This window comes from Phacochoerus africanus, chromosome 7, assembly GCF_016906955.1.
Source record: "Phacochoerus africanus isolate WHEZ1 chromosome 7, ROS_Pafr_v1, whole genome shotgun sequence".
NCBI lineage: Eukaryota > Metazoa > Chordata > Mammalia > Artiodactyla > Suidae > Phacochoerus > Phacochoerus africanus.
The window spans coordinates 94,694,499-94,714,557 of record NC_062550.1 but is presented as its reverse complement, the minus strand read 5'-3'; the positions used below and the strand labels follow the sequence as shown (position 1 = coordinate 94,714,557).

General features: G+C 42.2%; 1 long non-coding RNA gene across 2 annotated transcripts in view; it reads right to left on the bottom strand.

Annotated features, from left to right (window-relative positions):
* LOC125131550 (uncharacterized) overlaps positions 1-20,059 on the bottom strand; it is a 232,702-nt gene that overhangs the window by 112,325 nt on the left and 100,318 nt on the right. For both annotated transcript variants that reach the window (XR_007135966.1, XR_007135967.1), the window contains one exon: positions 160-277. This is a non-coding gene — a long non-coding RNA (uncharacterized LOC125131550). The remainder of the gene's footprint in view (positions 1-159; positions 278-20,059) is intronic.

Genomic DNA, 20,059 nt, shown 5'->3' with positions numbered 1-20,059 from the left:
GTGCCCCCAAACGAAGTAGCCTTAATAAGCACTTGCTATTGCTCAGAAGTTTATGGATGAGCTGGACAGTTCTCAGCTCAGCTGAGTTCACGTGCATCTGTGGTCAGTAAAGGACTGGGTGAGAACCTCTACTGCTCTTGGTAGAGCTTTCACACCTACCTGTGGGATGACTTCCTGTAGACTGGTCTAGGTTGGCCTCAGCGGGCACAGCTGGCAACTCCTTGTCATGCTTCCAGGATGCTAACCCAGGCTTGTACTTTGAGGCAGCAGGGGAGGTCTGAGAGAGGAAACAAAAGTGGGGAGAGCCTCTTGAGGCCAGGACTCAGAACTGGAACTTCGTTCCTTCAATTGAATTCTAGTAGCCAAAGCAAGTCTAAATGCCAGCCTTTAGACTGGGGAAAGAAATTCTACCTTTTGATACAATCAGTTGGAAAATCACAGAGCAAAGAGAATGGATACAAAGAGAGTTGGAGAATTGGCCATCTTTACACGAATTCTACTGTAGCCAGTAATATATTGTTTCACCAAGGGTGAGGGAGTAGCATATTAACACACATATTCGACATTTGCATTGATTAATTGGTTGTCATCTTATAGTATGGAAAGCTTCTCAGTTAATTGGGCAAGGAACTTGATAATAAAATATAACGGTTACTCATTTTTGTGTTCCAAACACTTAGCACTGCATCAGGAAAATAGTAGGCATTCCATGAAAATTATGAATAATGATAAAAGAAATTATAGTGGAAAATTACTCAGAAATCAAGAATCAGCTGAATCGCAATTCAGATATGCCAAAGAACCTGTACAATTTGGAAGGAAATAATTCAGCCTCCCTAGGATTTCTAGACACAGACTGGGCATTCTCTAAATTCTTCCCTTCTCCCTCCCTCCCTCTCTCCCTCTCTTCCTTCCTTTTCTCCTTTCATTTAAAAATATTGTCTGTAAGAACCCTAGAAGTTATGTGGACGTAACCCACTCATTGTATAGATGGGGAAACTAAGGCTAAGAAAATGAATCCATTGCTTTGAAAACACAGACAGTTAATACCAGAAGCCAGAACTCAAGTTCATGATTCCCAGCACACCTCTCCCATGTATTACTCTAGTACGTTGCTACACAGGGTGCCTTCCATGGACCAGCAGCATCAGCATCTCGGGTGAGCATCACAGAAATCAGACCCTCTCCCAGACCTACTGATTTAGAATCTGGGATTTACCAAGATCCCCAGATAATTTATGTGTGTTCAAGCTGGAGATGCTCTGAGCTTCCCAATAAATGCTTAATGGCAAAGAACACTAAAGTTTCTGGTTTAGTTAGGAGACTGTTCCCTTGGACACATTAACGTTGAAACCATATTTTCTACACACCTCTAACTCTTTTATTTAACAAACACCTCTGGAGACTTGCGCCGTCCAAGGTATTGTAAAAACATCCAGAGTAGGGCTTGCCCTCCCCAGCTCAGTTGCCTCAAGGGAGTCGCCCCTTCCCCTTTCCCCACATCCCCCTGCCTCTCTCTGTGCCCCCTCTTTGCTCTTGACCTTCTCAACCCCTCCCGCTCCCCGTCTTCATGATGCCACAACTGAAATCTCATTTCAAACGTTGTTGGTTTAAGAGCAAAGTATTTCGTTCATTTGAAATTCCAATTTCAGAATAGTGACTTAAGATGTTGGGAAATTCTTATCTGGCTCACTTCCAAGAAGCTTACGTTTTAATATCAGCGTGACCCTAAACCTTCGTATAAAGACAACCTAAGTTCTCTGAACACTTAGGGAGGAAATTCTCTACAAACATAGTTTGGGTTAGTCATACACTTCTGTTTTGGCTTTTCTCTTCTTCTTTTTTTCCAATGCCATCTTTACTCTAGGAAGATAAAATAAGATTGTCTTTTTCCCCAAATGTTTAAAGCCAGCACATCTACATCTATAATCAAACATTTATTTTTCTTTCACTAAGAAGCGAAAGAAAAAGTTTCATTATCAACAGATTAATTTCATCCAAGAACTCAGAATGAAACAGAGACCATTATACCAGAAATCCAGTAAATTAACTATTTTTTTTTAGTGAATAATATTCAAGATGGAGTCTTTACATTAAATAATAGGATCACAGGTAATGGTTATATGATGTATTCAATTCCTCTGAAGCTTATATGCCTGGCATTTTAAGTTCTGATGATTGAAAGTATTGTACTTTTCTCTCTCACTTGCGCTCTCTCTTTTTTTAATACTCCCTCATAGTCCTGAAAAGCCCTGAGCTCATTTTATTCTTCTTTCTTTCCCTTGTCTTCTCTCTCTTCAGAGATATTCCATGATGATGCTGCTTTTCAAAATCAAGACTGTTTGAACTTTAGCTGAGCGTAATGAAATTTCAATCTTTCACACAATGGCAACTACATCCTCTTTCTGCTCTCTTGGTGCCATCGGAATAGCAACTGCCCGGCGTGAACAATAGGACTACTTTCAGTTCTAAGGGATTGGCTGTTGCTGAACAGCAATGCATGGAAATAATCCTTGGCAGTCCCACGGGTGACATTTCTCATTCCTTATCACCCATGCTGCATGCAGCCGGAACTTGATAAGACACCCAGAAAGAAGATAATGGCTGCTATCAAGCTGTCTAGGTAGAAATAATAATAATAGTCTGTTTATGGAAAAGCAGCTGTCCTATTGTTTCGGATTCCATGAAATCTCAGAGTCAGAGCCTCTCTCCCATGCCAGCCCCATCCCTGGTCTCCATGCCAATCCAATCACTTTGGGGCTTTAATGATGGGCATTTTTTTCATGATCTTTTGATGCAATAGACAAGGATGCATGTAAATGTCCCATAACCATATTCAGTGGCAGGATATATTTAAAGACTAGAGAAGAAGAATTTTACAGGAAGATTTGGAGGTGGGAGGACTTGGCAATGACTATAGGAAAGCCCAGTATCCCTTTTCATTTTTATTTTTTTGGCTTTTTAGGGCCACACCTGCAGCATATGGAGGTTCCCAGGCTAGGGGTTGAATCCCAGCTGGAGCCGCCAACCTACGCCACAGCCACAGCAACACCAGATCTGAGCCACGTCTGCGACCTACACCACAGCTCACGGCAACACTGTGTCCTTAACTCACTGACCAAGGCCAGGGATTTAAGCCACTCCCTTAGAAGCAGTCCTATTGTTCATGCCCGGCAGATTCGTTTTCACGGAGCCACGATGGGAACTCTCCAGTATCCCTTTTTAAAATAAGCACAAAACCGGGGGGTGGGGGGATGTGCCTGAGCTGTGGGATGGAAATCCTGTGAAATCAGATTGTTATGATCATTATACAACTACAGATGTGATAAATTCATTTGAGTAATAAAAAATTAAAAAAAGAGAAATATATTAAAAAAGCTAATACTGGAACTAACTAACTAAATAAATTAAATTAAATAAGCACCAAACCCAGAATTATTACTGCAAATGAACAGGGCAGTGATCATTCTGGTCCAAAATCTTAGCCCCCACCCCCCACCCCAAAGTGCAAAATCTTAACTTTCTAAAAACAAAACATTAAAAAATGGTGATGCCGTGGGGGCCCACAAGATGGGTTGCATCTCCATGGACTGCGTTTTATTTGTTCTAAACAGCACAGCCCAAGGCTCAGAAGACTCTGCTGGTAAGGCTGGGGCTCTCCTTTTCTTTAGCTGGCTTTCTTCCCTGGCTGGGACCGAACAGGTGATCCCTTTATTTGCCAGTGTTCAGGCCTTGCTTTTAACACAGTCATCTTCACGTAGGGCTGTGTGCGGAGGCTATTTCTGTTCTTTATCTGTCCCTGTATCTCTGGTGACAGAACTAGGTAGCCAGGCCCTTCAGGGTCAAACAATACCACTGAAGAAAACCAAGTCCCTTTTCCCTCACTTGGTACTAAAACACAGCCCACGCCTGCCTGTTCATGTCCGGGGCCGGTGGAAACCTTCAGCCTTGAAATGGGGCCCCCCATAAGGGTCCAGTCCTTGCAGTGAACAGAGAGATAGGTTCCCTTTATTTCTCTTTCCCGTAGTCTCCATTACAGCCATCACACCTCTAATTTACCCAGGCTGAATTCACTCTCTCCCTGTGACCTCACAATGCCATGAGAACAAAGAGGGCGGAGATATGGACACAGGAAGTGGGGCAGCAACTTCGAAGAATTTCTCACTGCTGTTCTCACGACCCTGCATCACAGAACCACTCTAGAAGGCAGAAGCCAATTTCATCTGAAAAGTCCAGGACTCTTCCTACACAACAAAGCATACTCAACTGAACCTCTCCCAACACCCCATGAATATCCCACTCTAGAGACGCATAACTCAAGGGCTACTTTCTGTCTAAGACCTTCCTCTAAGCCTCTCTCCCCCTCTCCCACTCTTCAGCAGAATTAGTTTGATTATGGTATTTTGTGCATAGTGGCGTTATAGCCTTTTTTCAATCTGCATCACATGACTTTCTTGTCAACCAGAATGCAAACTGCAATAAATTAAATAAATGCCTTTTTATATTTGTACTCATTTTTATGAAGGCAATTTAGCAAAATGAATGAGGAAATGGGGTTTTTGTTTTTTTTTTTGGGGGGGGGGTCGGCCCTGCCTGTGGCATGGGGAAGTTCCCCGGACAGGGATCGAGCCCACACCACAGCAGTGACAACACCAGATCTTAGCCACTAGGCTACCAGGGAATCTTAGGAAATGGGTTTTAAAGCAGACATATCTGGATGTGAATCCTAGCTCTAGCATTAACTAGCCATGTGCCCTTAACTTTTTTGGCACTTAATTTGCTAATATACAAAATGGGGCTATTTCATAAAGTTTTTTGAAAGGATTAAGTGAATTTAAGTACGTGTATGTAAAAAGCTTAACGTGATACTGACATTCAATGAGCTCTCAACAAATGGTAGCTATGATGACTGTAATTAACTTAGTCTCTCCAGCCGTGCCATAGAAGACCATCAATGTATCTTCAAGAGTAATTGACAGAAAAAATGACGTATGGACATACATACAAGAACACAGACACATGTCATCACTCCTACCATAAATTGCATTGCTCTCTGCTTATCTGAGCTCTCAAAGGAGGATACAGCTTGTCAACCTATGGGGTGTATGACAGAGGGAAGAACATGATCACGAAAGGGTTGGCAGGAAATCTCTTTTCCAGCAGCTTTGCCATAAGTAGTGGCCTCAAGGAACCCACGTGTTTTCCTCTGAAAGTACAGAATGGGCCCTTCTCCTTGTGACACCCGGCTGAAAACACAGGTGGCGCAGGTGGCATTGTGCTTCCCACCCATGACCAGCAGGTCTGCAAAGGGAAAAGCAGAAGCCATCAAATCTGTGTCCACATGCCAGAATGTCACAGCAGAATTCAGGAAACATGGCGAGGTGGCCTTGAACTTGTACTTCCTTCTCACAGTAGTCCTTTTTTGCACAAATCATTATAAATAGCCTGGTCTCACACCACTAGTGACTATAAAATCCTAGAAGTGTCTGGATTCAGATGTGTCCTTTTCCCGCTAAGACACCAAAGGGGTTAATGTCTGGCCAAAAATCAGTCTGGCAGCTTCCACCCCACACATAATGGGCATTGTTGTTCCTGAGATTTTGTCTGTTTTTTCTGGCAGGCTTTACTGTTTGGAACTGATTCTAAAACAGAAAAGGAAAAAGTCAGTCTGCTTTTTTCAAGTGTACATGCAACAAACCATAAGGCTGGTCAGAGAACTGCTGTTTTGCTCGATTTCCAGGAAAGTTGTTGGCTTACTGTTCAGAGAAGATGGATTATCAACTTAAAATGCATTTACCTCAAAAGGAATTCATTTATATATGTGTGTGAGACACACATAATATCCTGAGGTGGTTGCCTTCTCTCAGATATGAAACAACACATTATGACTATATTAGCTGATAAGTGAACTGTGGCTGCCTATCCATCTGCATATGAAATCCATTTGCCTGACGTTATTAATGGGCTCACTCAGCAACCTTTCCAGGTCAGCTGCAATCTCAGGACCTGTTTGTCACTCCCACCTGATGGGCCCCCAGATGTTCTCATCTGAAACCACATGAATATGTCTTACTAAGTTACCAATACAACAAAAATCCCATAACAAAACACCAGATTCTATTCCAGTGGGAAGAGCCAAGGATTATTTTTTAAATTTCCAACCTGTCATAAACCAAGACTTTTGTATAAACCAAAATCATGCATTTGGATGTCAACAGCACATCAAATTGTTACAGACATTTCCAAATACTTTAGTCAGTCTCTATACTTAGCTTGTCATGGATCAGTAACAGATAGTTTGTGAATCACACTGCTCCATGGACCACACTTTGCTGCACCTTGGGCTTAGTTGTATTGCTGATAAACCACCTTCTAGATCAAAGTTCACAAACGTTTTCTCTATAAGGTCCTGAGAGTAAAAATGTAGGCTTTGTGGACGATGTCATCTCTTGTAACTCCGCAGTTCTGCTGTTACAGTGAGAAAGCAGCCATGGACCATAGGAAAATGAATGGGCATGGCTATATTCCAGTAAAATTGTATTTACAAAAAGCAAGCCACAGGTTTGGTCCACATGCCAGCTCCTGGATGGTGATGATTTGAGGATAGCAGCAAACATTTACTAGCCAACTCTTCTGTGTCAGGTCCTTTCTCTCCTCCCCCCTAGAGCCAGGAATCAGGTAACACTGTTTTAGTTTTACGAACAATGAAAATGTGACATCAACAAATGAAGCAATTATTTCAATTTATTCTGGAAATAGGTGGGTGGTCCAGGATCCAAACCACAGTCTCCAGACTCATATTATGCAACATGTATGTATAATGAGTGGGATGTCTTTTTCACTATGGATGGGAAACTTAAAATACTGGTGTCATCTTCTTCCCTTTCTCATCTCCCTACCCACCATTCACCTCAGAGGTACCAAGGTCTGAGTGTTCAGTCATGCTGTAGAGTCCCTAGAGAACCAGGGCCAGAGCTGGAGAATCTACAACACCCATCCAAATACTCACTTATTCACCAAATATGTGCTAAGCGCTTCCTCTGTGCCAGACACTGTTCTAAGCAATAGGGCCTTAGCAGTGAATGAAATACATAAGCCCCTGCCCTTAAAAGGCTTACATTCTAGTAAGGGGCAGTAGGCAATATGCAAAGAAATTTATATTATATTGGGGCATGAGTCAGGCTTTGAAGAAAAATAAAGCAAAGTAAGAGGATAGAGTGACGAGATGTTTCTCTTTTATCCAACTCTTGTATTCTTTCTTTACCAACTAAGATATGTAAACTCCAAACAGCTATATTTAATACATCTACTAGGTATAAATATACTACATTCACAGTACTTTTTTTTTTTTTTTGTCTTTTTAGGGCTGCACCCGCAGCACATGGAGGTTCCCAGGCTATGGGTCCAATCAGAGCTATAGCTGCCAGACTTTGCTACAGCCACAGAAACACCAGATCTGAGCCGCATCTGCAACCTACACCACAGTTCATGGCAATGCCGGATCCTTAACCCACTGAGCGAGGCCAGGGATTGAACCTGCATCCTCATGGCTACCAGTCTGGTTTGTTACTGTTGAGCCACAATGAGAACTTCTCGTAGTACTTTTGTATCATATTTTTACCAGATATTCTCCTCATAATTGAATGAGAAGGGACACCAAGGAAGAAACTGCTGCATTCATTCATGCTGAAAATATTTACTGAGTGCCTAGTTCGTGCCAGGCACTGTTTTTAGAACAAAGAATCCAACAATGAGCAAAATACACAGATCCTTGCTATCAGGAGTTTCCTTTATGGCCGGAGGAGTCAGAGAATAAACAAAAAACATAATAAATGCATGTTGAAAGGTGATAAGAACAAGGGCGAGAATAAAAGGCACAGCAGGAAAGGGAGACAAGGAGCCCCTTCAGGATGGGGCCGGGTTGTTGTTTCAAGTAGCAACTTTCCCTTGATGGAGGGGAATGTGACAAAAACAATGTCGGTGGGGAGTTCCCGTTGTGGCGCAGTGGTTAACGAATCCGACTAGGAACCATGAGGTTGCAGGTTCGGTCCCTGCCCTTGCTCAGTGAGTTAACGATCCGGTGTTGCCGTGAGCTGTGGTGTAGGTTGCAGACGTGGTTCGGATCCCGCGTTGCTGTGGCTCTGGCGTAGGCTGGTGGCTACAGCTCCGATTCGACCCGTAGCCCGGGAACCTCCATATGCGGAGGGAGCGGCCCAAGAAATAGCAAAAAGACGACAAAAAACAAAAAAACAAAAACAATGTCGGTGGGCACAGCAAGCCCCAGGTTGTAGTTCACCCATCACTACAGTCAGAGTGTCATCAGTTAAAAGAAAGCACAGGATGTTTTGTGTTGAGTGTTCTATTTAAGTCCATAGAAGTAAATGTTATTCTTTCAAAGTCATTTTTGCCCTTCCCTCTTCCTTGCTTCAGAGAAAAATGAGAGGCTGGCAGCTGAAACAATGCAGGGATGGGAGAGGGGAAAGGAAGGAAAAACGAAGAGCCAGCATTCACGCCAGCTGACTGTTTGAACAAGGATGTAGCTGTGACCCAGCCCTCCTGGGTCCCCAGACACACTTGTTAAGGAACTCACAAAAACAGAACTGGCAGACACTCAGCATTTTCCATTAAGCATGGTGTTCACTTTTTTCAAAAAGTAATGAGATGTTAATATAGATTTGAATTTTAATCAGACCCAACTTGGGAACAGAGTGTTTTTCTATAAATGTGAAATATTTCTAGGCTTTTAGGAAAATGCCATCCATATAAAGGCTAACTACCGTTTTACATATAAAACTGCCATTCTTCATTGGGTGTTCTGGAAAGACAACAATACAAGAATAAAATGATACAGTGCCACAAAGACTTCTTGCTTTCTTGTGAGTATTGTTTCCAAGTCTCTATATATTATTTAATAATTCTTACAAACTAGAAAACAATGCTTGTAAGCTTAAGGCACGAATTAGGAGGTTTCCGTTTATAAATTACGAAAACAGACATAACTTAAATCTAATTCCTGATAACAACAGTATTAATTTAAGAAGGGCATACATCCAGTAGGGTGGATTCTAATCCACATCTCTCTGATTCTAAAATCAGCACCTTAGCCTAAACTTTTTCCCTTTTTAATTTTTTTTTATTTTCCTCTTTTTTCCCTCCTAGTTTTTCATGGGTGTGTACTTCTTTTACATCTAAAAAAAAATTCCCTTTTGGAAAATTATTGTTATATTTATAATTATTGTTCATTACACTTAACTGATCACCAGTTTAGTCTGTAAACCTCAGAACAAAGTCCTCTGGGATGGGATGGGCAGCCTGGGTCCTGGGAGTCGCTATTACCTTCCTTGGATAAATCAAGCTGTTTTCCACATGACAAGTCTATCCCACAATCCATTGGTCGAACAATAGAAAATTGCCCCTCCCAGTCCACTTCCTACCCACCCCCACTGAGATTTCTCTTAAGGCCACTAAAAATCAAAATGACAATGTCAGAGCCAGCAGCTGGTGGAAGTTAGGGGGCTAGGGACAAGAATTCCCTAAGCTCCCTCTGCACTCAAGTCTGACATTCATGTTCTACAGAGAAGAGAGGCAGGTTCCCTTGAGTGCCTGTGTTTGGAAGATGGGCCTTTGCTGCACACTTAATCGTTTCCATCTGTGCATATATTTGATATCTAAATGTGTGTTTATAACACACAATCCTATTATTAAACATCCAGAGCAATACGATAAACGTGGCATTCCCCCTGTGGCTCAATGTGTTATGAACCCGACTAGTATCCATGAGGATGCAGGTTCAATCCTTTGGCCTCACTGAGTGGGTTAAGGATCTGACATTGCCATGAGCTGTGGTATAGTTTGCACACATAGCTCAGATCTGGTGTTGTTGTGGCTGTGGTATAAGCCAGTGGCTACAGCTCTGATTCGACCCCTAGCCTGGGAACATCCGTATGCCACAGGTGCAGCCCTAAAAAGAAAAAAAATAAGAAGAAAAAAAAAACAGATAAATGCATTGGAGGGAGAGGCATTATTTTACTCTATTATAGGATTTTTTTTCACGTTAAAATATAAATCCGTATAGCATTCTTTGCAAAGTAAATTGCCTGAAACTCTTAGAACACACAGACTGAGAATATAAACAAGGGTACTTATGGCAAAAGGGAAGGGCTGTGTACATAGATGGGGTGGAGGTCTGACAGGTGTTCTGATAAGCCCCTCTAAAAACTACCAGCCCTTGGAGTTCCTGTTGTGGCAAAGTGGTTAACGAATCCATCTAGGAACCATGAGGTTGCAGGTTCCATCCCTGGCCTTGCTCAGTGGGTTAATGATCCAGCGTTGCCATGAGCTGTGGTGTAGGTCGCAGACACAGCTTGGATCCTTCCTGTGTTGCTGCGGCTCTGGCGTAGGCCGGTGGCTACAGCTCCAATTAGACCCCTAGCCTGGGAACCTCCATATGCCGCGGGAGCAGCCCTAGAAAAGGCAAAAAGACAAAAATAAATAAATAAATAAATAAATACAAACCACCAGCCCAAAACCTCTTGAATAGATTATAGAAATTAAATGCATGCAACTTTAAAATCACACACAACATTAGGTACTAAGCATGAATATTATATCACTGAAAGAGACCACAGGTCTATGGATATAAATTTTAGGGTGCATCAATGGAGTTCCCTGATGGCCTAGTGGTTAAGGATCCATGGTTGCCACTGCTATGGCTCAGGTCACAGCTATGGCTTGGATTCAAACCACAGCCTGGGAACTTCTGCGTGCCACAGACACAGCCAAAAGGGAAAAAAAAAAAAAAAAAAAAAAAACAAGTCTGGGGTGCATCACAGCACTGGGAGTGGTTTTCAACTGGAACAATTTGAGCTCCACAGCTGAAGATTCTGATTCAGTGGATCTGAGGGGATTCAGGCAACATCGAAACAAGCCCTTCCCCCACCCCAACCTCAGCACTAGGCTACACAGCTCTTTAATATAATGCTTTTAGTTTATACCATGTATTTGGTTTCAAATGAAAAGGGGCACTGGTATTCCTCTGTCAAAACCTTCTCTCATAAACTGTGGCCCTATTTTTGTACCACATCACCCATTCTCCATATTTCTGGTATTGTAATTTCTGATACAGTGTTCCAGGTAAAGCTTCTGAGAAAAACAAGCGAATCGAAACCACTGTCCCTTCTCAATGCTTGATAACAAATGCCTCCTATGCGCTGTCCATCAGCTGGGTCTCCTGGAACAAAATTCTGTAGTGCGGATGACTTAATACGAATGTACTGCTCATGCTCCTGGAGGCTGGGCAGTTCCAGATCAAGGTACCCGCCCCTCTGGTTTCTGGGCTCTCCTCTTGGCTTGCAGATTGCACCTTCTCCCCATGTCCTTAACACTGCAGAGAGGGAGAGACAGACAGAGAGACACAAAGACAGAAACAGAGAGAAGACAGAGAATGGAGGCAGAGAGTTCTCTGGCACTCTTCCTCTTATTACAAGGTCATTAATCCTGTGTAGGGGCCACACACTCAAGACTGCTTCTAAACAGAATAACCTCCCAAAGCCCCCCCTCCAAATATAGGAACATTGAGGTGTTAGGACTTCAACATAGACATTTTGGAGGGACACAAACACTCAGGCCCTAACGTACAGAAAGATACACAACGCTAGACTCTGCAGAAGTGAGGCAGTGAGCGCCAGTCTACACATTGATGAGTCAATGCATCCTTCAAGGCATTAGAAGAATGTTAACTTATTTGAGAGAATGTACATAAATCATATTTTAAAAAAAAGATGCCGATATTGGTTTCCACCATATCCATAGTCAACAACTGATAGAAGCATAATGATGACAAAGAATGGCAGCCCAGAGTCTAGCGCTCAAGTTGTTTCCTTGGTGATAACTGCTTGGTTAACGGCAATGACTGTTCAAAGTGAAGTCCTAAAGAATGAATGAAGTTTTCCAACCACCTTTTCATTCTGTAATTCATCATATCCATGAATTATCCACTTTACTTCGCATAACTGCCTTTCTTATTTCATTTCTTTTTCTTACCTCAGACACCCTACTTTATAGGGTGCGCGTACTACCTACTTCATAAAAGGGCTACACAGGCTGGTAACCGTGACAAATATTTCTGTTTAGACATGCCAAAGACAGGAAGGCTTTCTTCTCCTCCTATATTTCCCATGAGTTGGTACTTAAAGAGGCTGATGAGCGAGGGCCTGTCCTGTCATTTTGTTATCTGCTTGCTCCCCCCCAGCCTTCGCTGGAAAGATTTCGAGCACAGACGCGCTATCAGATCTGTGCTCCTGGAAATGAGGAGTTTGTGCCGTGAACAGCAGTTACATTCTAATTACATTAATTCAGACTGCAATTTCTTTGAAATATAAAGGACCTGCTGTTGGGATGGTGTGGACAATGGAGGCTGAACATGTCAACGACATGACAAATTCCTCGGATGGAGTGCCAGATCTATTGTTGCCCAGGATTCTTTTCTGAGAGCACATTCAGCAAGCACTCTCACTGTCAGCTCTGGAGCAAGGAATTGGTTCATTTGTTATCTTTCCAAGTTGCAGGTATATTTGCCAGAAGAGTCTGCCAACAGATGAATTGGTAATTAAAATCATTTCCATGGTTGGAGGAATGATTCAGAAATTGGTCCTCTTTTTCTTTTCCTGTACAAGGAAACGACTTTGGTGAATACTGATATCGACTCGCCGCAGACAATAGTAGAACTGCGTGATTCCCTAGTGCCTTGCTGCTCACTTTTGTGCCTGAACCCCTTTACTGGGATTTGTCCTTAAGGTTTTCTAACAGAATTTTAAAGTTCTGTTCTTTGCTAGTGTTACATCCTCCCTTGTCTTGTAAAAGCTCTTTGCAGTTGTTGACAAAAGCTAACAGGGTTCAAATACACCTCACAGTATCCCTCAATTCAGAAAAAGGGATATTGTATCTCTTCCCTATGCCAGCTACTGTGCTAGAATAAATAATAAGTAGTGGTGACAGATGTACAAATATTAAGGAGTTCCCACTGTGGTGCAAGGGCTAATGGTCTGGCTTGTCTCTGTGGAGGTGCTGATTCGATCCTGGCCTGGTACAGTGGGTTAAGGAGCCAGCGTTGCTGCAGCTGTGGTATAATTTGCAGCTCCAGCTCAGATTCGATCCCTGGCCTGGGAAATTCCACATGCCGTGGGTGAAGTTGAAAAAGGAAAAAAATCAAAATATTAAAGCTGGTAATAAATTACATACTATAGATGCTAGTTCAGTACCTGCCCCTCGTAGTTACTCAGCAAATACCAGTTTTACTATTCTTCTCTCCTGTGCCCAGAAAGAAAGGCTCCTTTATAAACATCCACATGGGTACACAGTATCGTTATCACCAACACAACGACGAGATCAACCAGCATTTACTGCCAACAGTCTAGGCACTTTCACTGATTTTTTTCCCTGAGTATCTGTGATGTTTTATTCCTATCGCACTGATGAGGAAGCTGAGGCACAGGGAAGAAACGTGGGGGAGCTGACACAATGAGGAAGGGCCAGAACAGATGGGACCCAAGCATCTGAGTCTCACGCTTCACAGTGTCACATGACACCATGGAAATAAATTAACTGCAATGATTTTCCCAGGCTATGCAGTAGCGAAGTAATCCGCTTATATTTTAATACTCATTTGCTTGCTGTGTTTCATTTCTTCCTTCTTTTCTCCTCCCTCCTTCCTTCTTTCCTTCCTGCTCTTATCTCTGTATAAACAGCTGCTTCTGTTTTACTAGCAACGAAGCAAGGTTTTTCACCATCCTCAGAGACTCAGGGGAATCTTTCTAAGAGTCAGTAAGTGGAAAGTGTTTTAAGATAAAATGTTACACCACCACAAGAAGTACTTTCTTCAAATCAAAACAGCAAAATAGCGCAGATTTTTAGACACTGGTGACCTAGAAGTTTACCGAAGAGTTATTAATATATACGTCTATGCATGTATAGGCATATTTATTTTTACAGTAGAGCACTGAGGCATATCAAATGACATGAGGTCCTAGTCATAGTGACAGAAAAAACAAAAAACAACAACGTGTGTTTACTTGAGAGGATACCAGAGAGAAACGACTCATTATTCTGCAAGCTGGTAGACAAAGGCAAGGAACAAAGCATTTGCCTTGGGGTTTTTTTTTTTTTTTTAACACGAACTTCTCTTCACATAACCAAAATGGTACTGAGGGGGAGAAGTTTCTCCTTGAAGTAGAAGGATCCTTGTGAATACATAAAGAAGAGATCATTGATAGATACATCCCATTACATATTTATCGAAACCTATAGAACATATGACACGAAGAGGGAGCGCTAATGCAGATGGTGGGTGTTGAGTGACAGTGACGTGTCAGTATAGGTCCTCTCCTTGTCACAATGTACCACTTTGGGCTGGATGCTGATGATGGGAGAGGCTGAGGAGGTGGGGGAGTTGTGAGGGAGAAAGAATATGTGTGTACTTTCTACTCGATTTTGCCATGAGTCTAAAACTGCTCTAAAAAATAGTCTGGTTTTTTTTTAAATCATAAAATTAGGATGTCACATCTTTGCCACAGCTAATGAAATAAGAGATCCAAGCAAAAATCCTCAATTATTGATAACATTACACACACACAAATACATTTCTCTTTATGGAAATACATACCCCACCTTATGGCATAGTCTTGCTAAAAACACAGAACCAGAATCTGATAAAACTTCTACCTCTAACTGTACATGTAGAAAATGCATGGCAAGTACAAAGTACAAGAGCATAAATATATGGGAGAATGCCTCAAGGGACAGAATCAAGAAAATTCAAGGAGTTCCTGTCGTGCTTCAGAGGTGAATGAACAAGACTAGGTTCCATGAGGACGGGGGTTCCATCCCTGGCCTCGCTCAGTGGGTTAAGGATCCGGTGTTGCTGTGAGCTGTGGTGTAGGCCAGAGGCTACAACTCCAACTGGACCCCCTAGCCTGGGAAACTCCATATGCCACAGGTGCGGCCCTAAAAAAAGACCAAAAAAAAAAAAGAAAATTCAAGCTGTTAGAAAATTTCAAGGGAAAATAATCTCATTTCCTTTTTTTTCTGCTTTTCTTTTCCTTTTTTTTTTTTTTTTTTTTTGCTTTTTAGGGCCACACCCTCAGCACATGTAAGTTTCCAGGCTAGGGAGTCCAACTAGAGCTAAAGCTGCTGGCCTTTGCCACAGCCACAGCAACGTGGGAACGAGCAACACCACAGAAACAATCTGGATCAGAAGTTCCCATTGTGGCTCAGTGATAATGAACCCAACTAGTATCCAAGAGGACGTGGATTCAATCCATGGCCTCACTTGGTGGATTACAGATCTGGCACTGCTGTGAGCTGTGGTGCAGGTCACAGATGCAGTCTGGATCTGGTGTTGCTGTGGCTGTATTGTAGGCTGGAGGCTACAGCTCCAATTTGACCCCTAGCCTGGGAACTTCCATAGGCTGCGGGCGTGGCCCTAAGAAGAAAAACAAAAGAAACAAGCTGGATCATTAACCCACGGTTCCACAGTGGGAACTCCTCCACCTGCACTTTGACAAGCATTTTTTTTTTTTAATGAAATGCAAAAAGCATCAGATTATCTTCAAAACTAAGTAATTCTAAACCGCCACTTTCCCCGGCTCATTCCAACTCTTTGTGATCATTCTCTTTTGGCTTTGTATCCTTCTTCTACTTATCCTCACCACCCCCTGACAGACCAGAGTTTAAAGGAAGAAAAAAAAAAAAAAACTCACAGACGTGAAGAACAGGGGCCCAGAGGCCAGAAAAGATTAGATCGCACAGAAAGAAAAAAAAAAAAAAACGGTCCACTCTCAGAGATGACATGCCCCAAGTAGGAATTCTTCTGGTTCATTTTTCAAAGGCTGGATTTTTTGACTCTCTCAGTCCTGCTGGAGACTTGAGTTTGTCAAGAGCTGAATCTGGACTTTCTCCAACTCATGGCTGCATGTCAATTCCTCTGATTTCTAATAAAGCCAATTCTTATTTTTCCAACTTGCTTCCAATTCTCAAATGCAGCTCCAAAGAAAACAGAAAGTAATTAAAATGTCAACACTTCCCTGAAAAGGAACATAAACTCTATTTGGATTTTCTTCCCACTGGAAACGTTGCTTTTCTCCGAGGCACCAGCTCCGTGCGTGGTAACTGGCAGTCACCCACAGCAGAGCTGGTCAACAGGCAAAGCATGTCAATTCTCCTCTGTCCATCACCTTGTGTGCATTTCTTCCTCTCCTTGCCATCTTCCAAATGCAGAGATCATATAAATGAAGTACTTAAGTCTGTCTCTTATAATGGACTGATATCGACTCCATTGTAATATATCCAAATTTTATGCAATATGAAATACACTCCAGCAGCAATAAGCTATTTGATCTAATGTGAAAAAAGTAATGTGGCACCTAACAGCTTATTATTCAGTGCAGTGCAATAAATTAACGGAGCACCATTTTGCATAATGGGAGGCTGATTACTTCTTCTACCTTCATTTGGATTGGTTCAGGTGAATTACGACTCTCTTCAGAGTTAATCAGGTTTACTGAAACAACTACTCTTTTAAATGTACTATATTAAAGGATGAAGTAAGAGGGAGGCAAACATAGGCCATCATTTGGCGAGTGCCTGTTTTATAAGGTTACTCATTTAAAAGAGATTTCCCCATAAAGACGAAAATTTTGTGACCGCGGGTCCAAGAACCGCAATGCTCAATTTGGAAGAAACAAATGTTCACCACCCACCCCAGCCCCTTTCCTATCTTCTTCTCATAGATTCCTGCCAATTCCTTGACTCAATTTTGAAAAGCACTTTAGTGAAACTCTTGAGTCCTTCTTTCCAGTATCTCCTGACTCCAGTATCTCTCCCACCACATCCAACTACCTAGCCCTTTGGTGCACCTATCAGGCTGGCTGTCACCACTGGTCACTGAGGACAGAGGCTCCATCTAGGACCAACAGTCACATCTACACCAAAGGTCTTCAAAATGCATCAAAATGTATCAAAATACATGCCAATATTAAAGGCTGCCACATGGCCACAAGCGTCATTTTTAGGCACTGAACATGAATTGAGCGGCTCTTTCATCATTTTAGCACCTCTCTAAGAGGGGTACCATCTTCCCAATTTAGCAAATGGAAACTGAGTCTGATAGAGATGCATTGCAAGTGCAGGAATTAAATCTGGATAACTTCAAAGTCTATGCGACATGTTACTTTAGCTGCCGGAAAAAAGTATTAGCAAGGTAATATGTGTACATTTCTCCATCACTGTCAAGGGAAAAAAAAACCATCTCGGAATGGATGCTCTATTAGCAGTGAGGCTGAACATTCATAACTGTGTAGGTGGAGTTATTTTACAGTAGTTGAAATAGGATAAATATGCAGTCTACTGACTTTGCTTTTTTAAGGAGACATTTTCATGTATTTTCAGGATTATAAACTGCTTGAGGTCAGGATATTTATTTCTACATTTATAGTGGGACAGCAGTGTGGTTTGGTGTTTGAGTCAGAAAACCCCAGTTTCAATTTCGGCTCTACTCTAGTGAGTCCCAGCTGGTTTAACTTAAAAGTAGGTAAATATACGACACAGAGTTATTGGAAAGGTTACATGAAATAAATTATAGAAACACATAGCTCAGGAAATGCAATCACTGGGGTCTAGTTTTCTCTCCGTCCATCCCCATTCCACTCCTAGTGTCTAAGCATCGGTTTTCCTTGCACAGAGATATTCCATGGAAGTATCAGTAGGTCATGAAAATGTTATAACTAAAAGACACCCAGATTGAAATTCTCCTTCTTCCGTTATTTTCTCTTACAATTATTTGTTTCCCACACATTTATACCTACCTCACCAAAAGGAGATGTTTTAAAAGATGATTTTAATTCCAAAACTAGGAGTAATAGAATGAATAAAAGGTACCTGGCATTCATCTCTACATTTCTTTTATTCTAATTCTTTCTTATTGCTTCACTTCTTGTCCCCAGGTTGTGACAGTAAGTGCTGCTGATAATATAGGAAAGCTTCAGATCAAGATCAAGGGCATATAATTTTAAACTTTTATCTCCTCGCTTCTCTGACATGAAACTCTCCTTTCATTTGAGGGGGGAAAAGAGCTAAGTAAAATAGCAAAAGGTGAATCTTGAGTTTTTCAAAAATTTAAGAAGAAATTGGAGGAAAAGGTGAATGACAATCTTGTGAACCAGAAAAAAATTTCCATGGAAAAGCCTTGTGATAAGTGTCTCAAGCTTTAAAGACATATAAGGAGGGGGACATTTTTCTTTGGAAATAGTTGTATTTTGTTGGGCTCTGAATGAACTCTTTGATGACAAAAATTATTATTTTAATGAAGGACAATTTATTTCATCTTGGGTTTATGACATCTTTTCTTCTGGAGAATTTGACACATTTCTTTGAGTTAGAATATTATTTGACAGAATTTGAGTTGATAAAATAGCTCAGAGAGGTTAAGTAAAAAATACAGGACCATGCAGCAAATTAGTGACAGGAATTCAAGACTGCAGAAGCCTTACAAGGAGAAAACAACAGATACAGTGCTGGGTAGAACAACTTGCTTGAGGAAAGAAACTTTGCCCTTGAATTTTCTTCTCTCTACCCGAAAAGAATGCACAGTCACATCAGAGATGGGGGGCAGAAGGGCGTATGTGAAAGTACTTTGCCTAGAAAGATGGGAAGGGGTTCAAAAGGAATGCGGAAGGTGAGGGGGTTTTTTCTAAATTTTTAATTTTTTTAAATTTCCCCAATACATTTTTTTTTTCTATTGTACAGTAAGGTGAGCTTTGAAGAATGAGTAGGCCCTCCCAAGGTCCACACTGTGGAGTAGGGGTGGGGAGGCATTCTAGGCAGATGGCAAAACAGTGCAACAACATGAAAACATGAGTGTAGACAAGCCATGTTATAAAAGATGAAGCGGTGCTGCAGACAGGGGTGCCCACATTCATATATATTGAAACCTAATCCCCAATATGATGGTATTTCGAGGTGATTAGGTCATGAGTGCTCTTACAGAAGAGGCGGTGATTATGCCCAGTGGGATATTAGTTACCCATAAAAACGAAGGAAATCTGGTCATTCGTGTCCATTCATGTCCATCAACATGATGGACCCAGAGGGCATATGCCAAGTAAAAGAAGTCAGGCAGAAAAAAGACAAATATTGTATGATTTCATTTATATAGAGAATCTAAAAAACAAAAGAACAAACATAACAGAGGAAGAAGACTCATATATACAAACTGCCAGAAGAGAGGAGGATGGGGAGGGGGCCAAATACGGGACGGGGATTCAGAGGCACAAACCTGCAGTGATAAAGTAAGCGTCACTTGCCGCTTCCTTCCTATGGGAGGACACAGAGAAAAGACGACCAGGCATCGATGAGCTGGGAAGAGGGCCCTCCGCCTACCATGCTGGCCCTTTGATCTTGCATCTCCCAGCCTCCAGGCTGCGAGAAGTAAATGTCTGTCCTTATAAACCACCCGGTCTATGCTATTTTGTTAAGCAGCCTGAATGGACTGATACGAGGGAGTAGAAACTAGATCCTGATCAGGCTTGCCTTTTGGAAAGAGGAATGTGGTGAGAATAAAGCTGAAGCTAAAGCTGGGGACAGAGGGACCAATTAGGGAGTCCCTACAATCGTCAGGGGGTTGAAGGGAGTTCCTGCTGAAACGCTCCTTCAGTGGAGCTCAGGAGAGTGGAGTCTGAGTGGCTAGATCGCACATCAGAAACAGTCCTCATGGAGTTCCCATCGTGGCTCAGTGGTAACAAACCCGACTACTACCCATGAGGACGCAGGTTAGATCCCTGGCCTCGCTTAGTGGGTCGGGATCCTGCGTTGCCATGAGCCGTGGTGTAGATGTGACTTGGATCCCGCGTTGCTGTGGCTGTGGGGTAGGCCACCAGTTATAGTTCCGATCCAACCCCTAGCCTGGGAACTTCCCTGTACTGCAGGTGTGACCCTAAAAAGCAAAAAAAGGAAGGAAGGAAGGAAGGGGGGGGAGGGAAGGGTCCTTACACCCACACATCACCCTCTT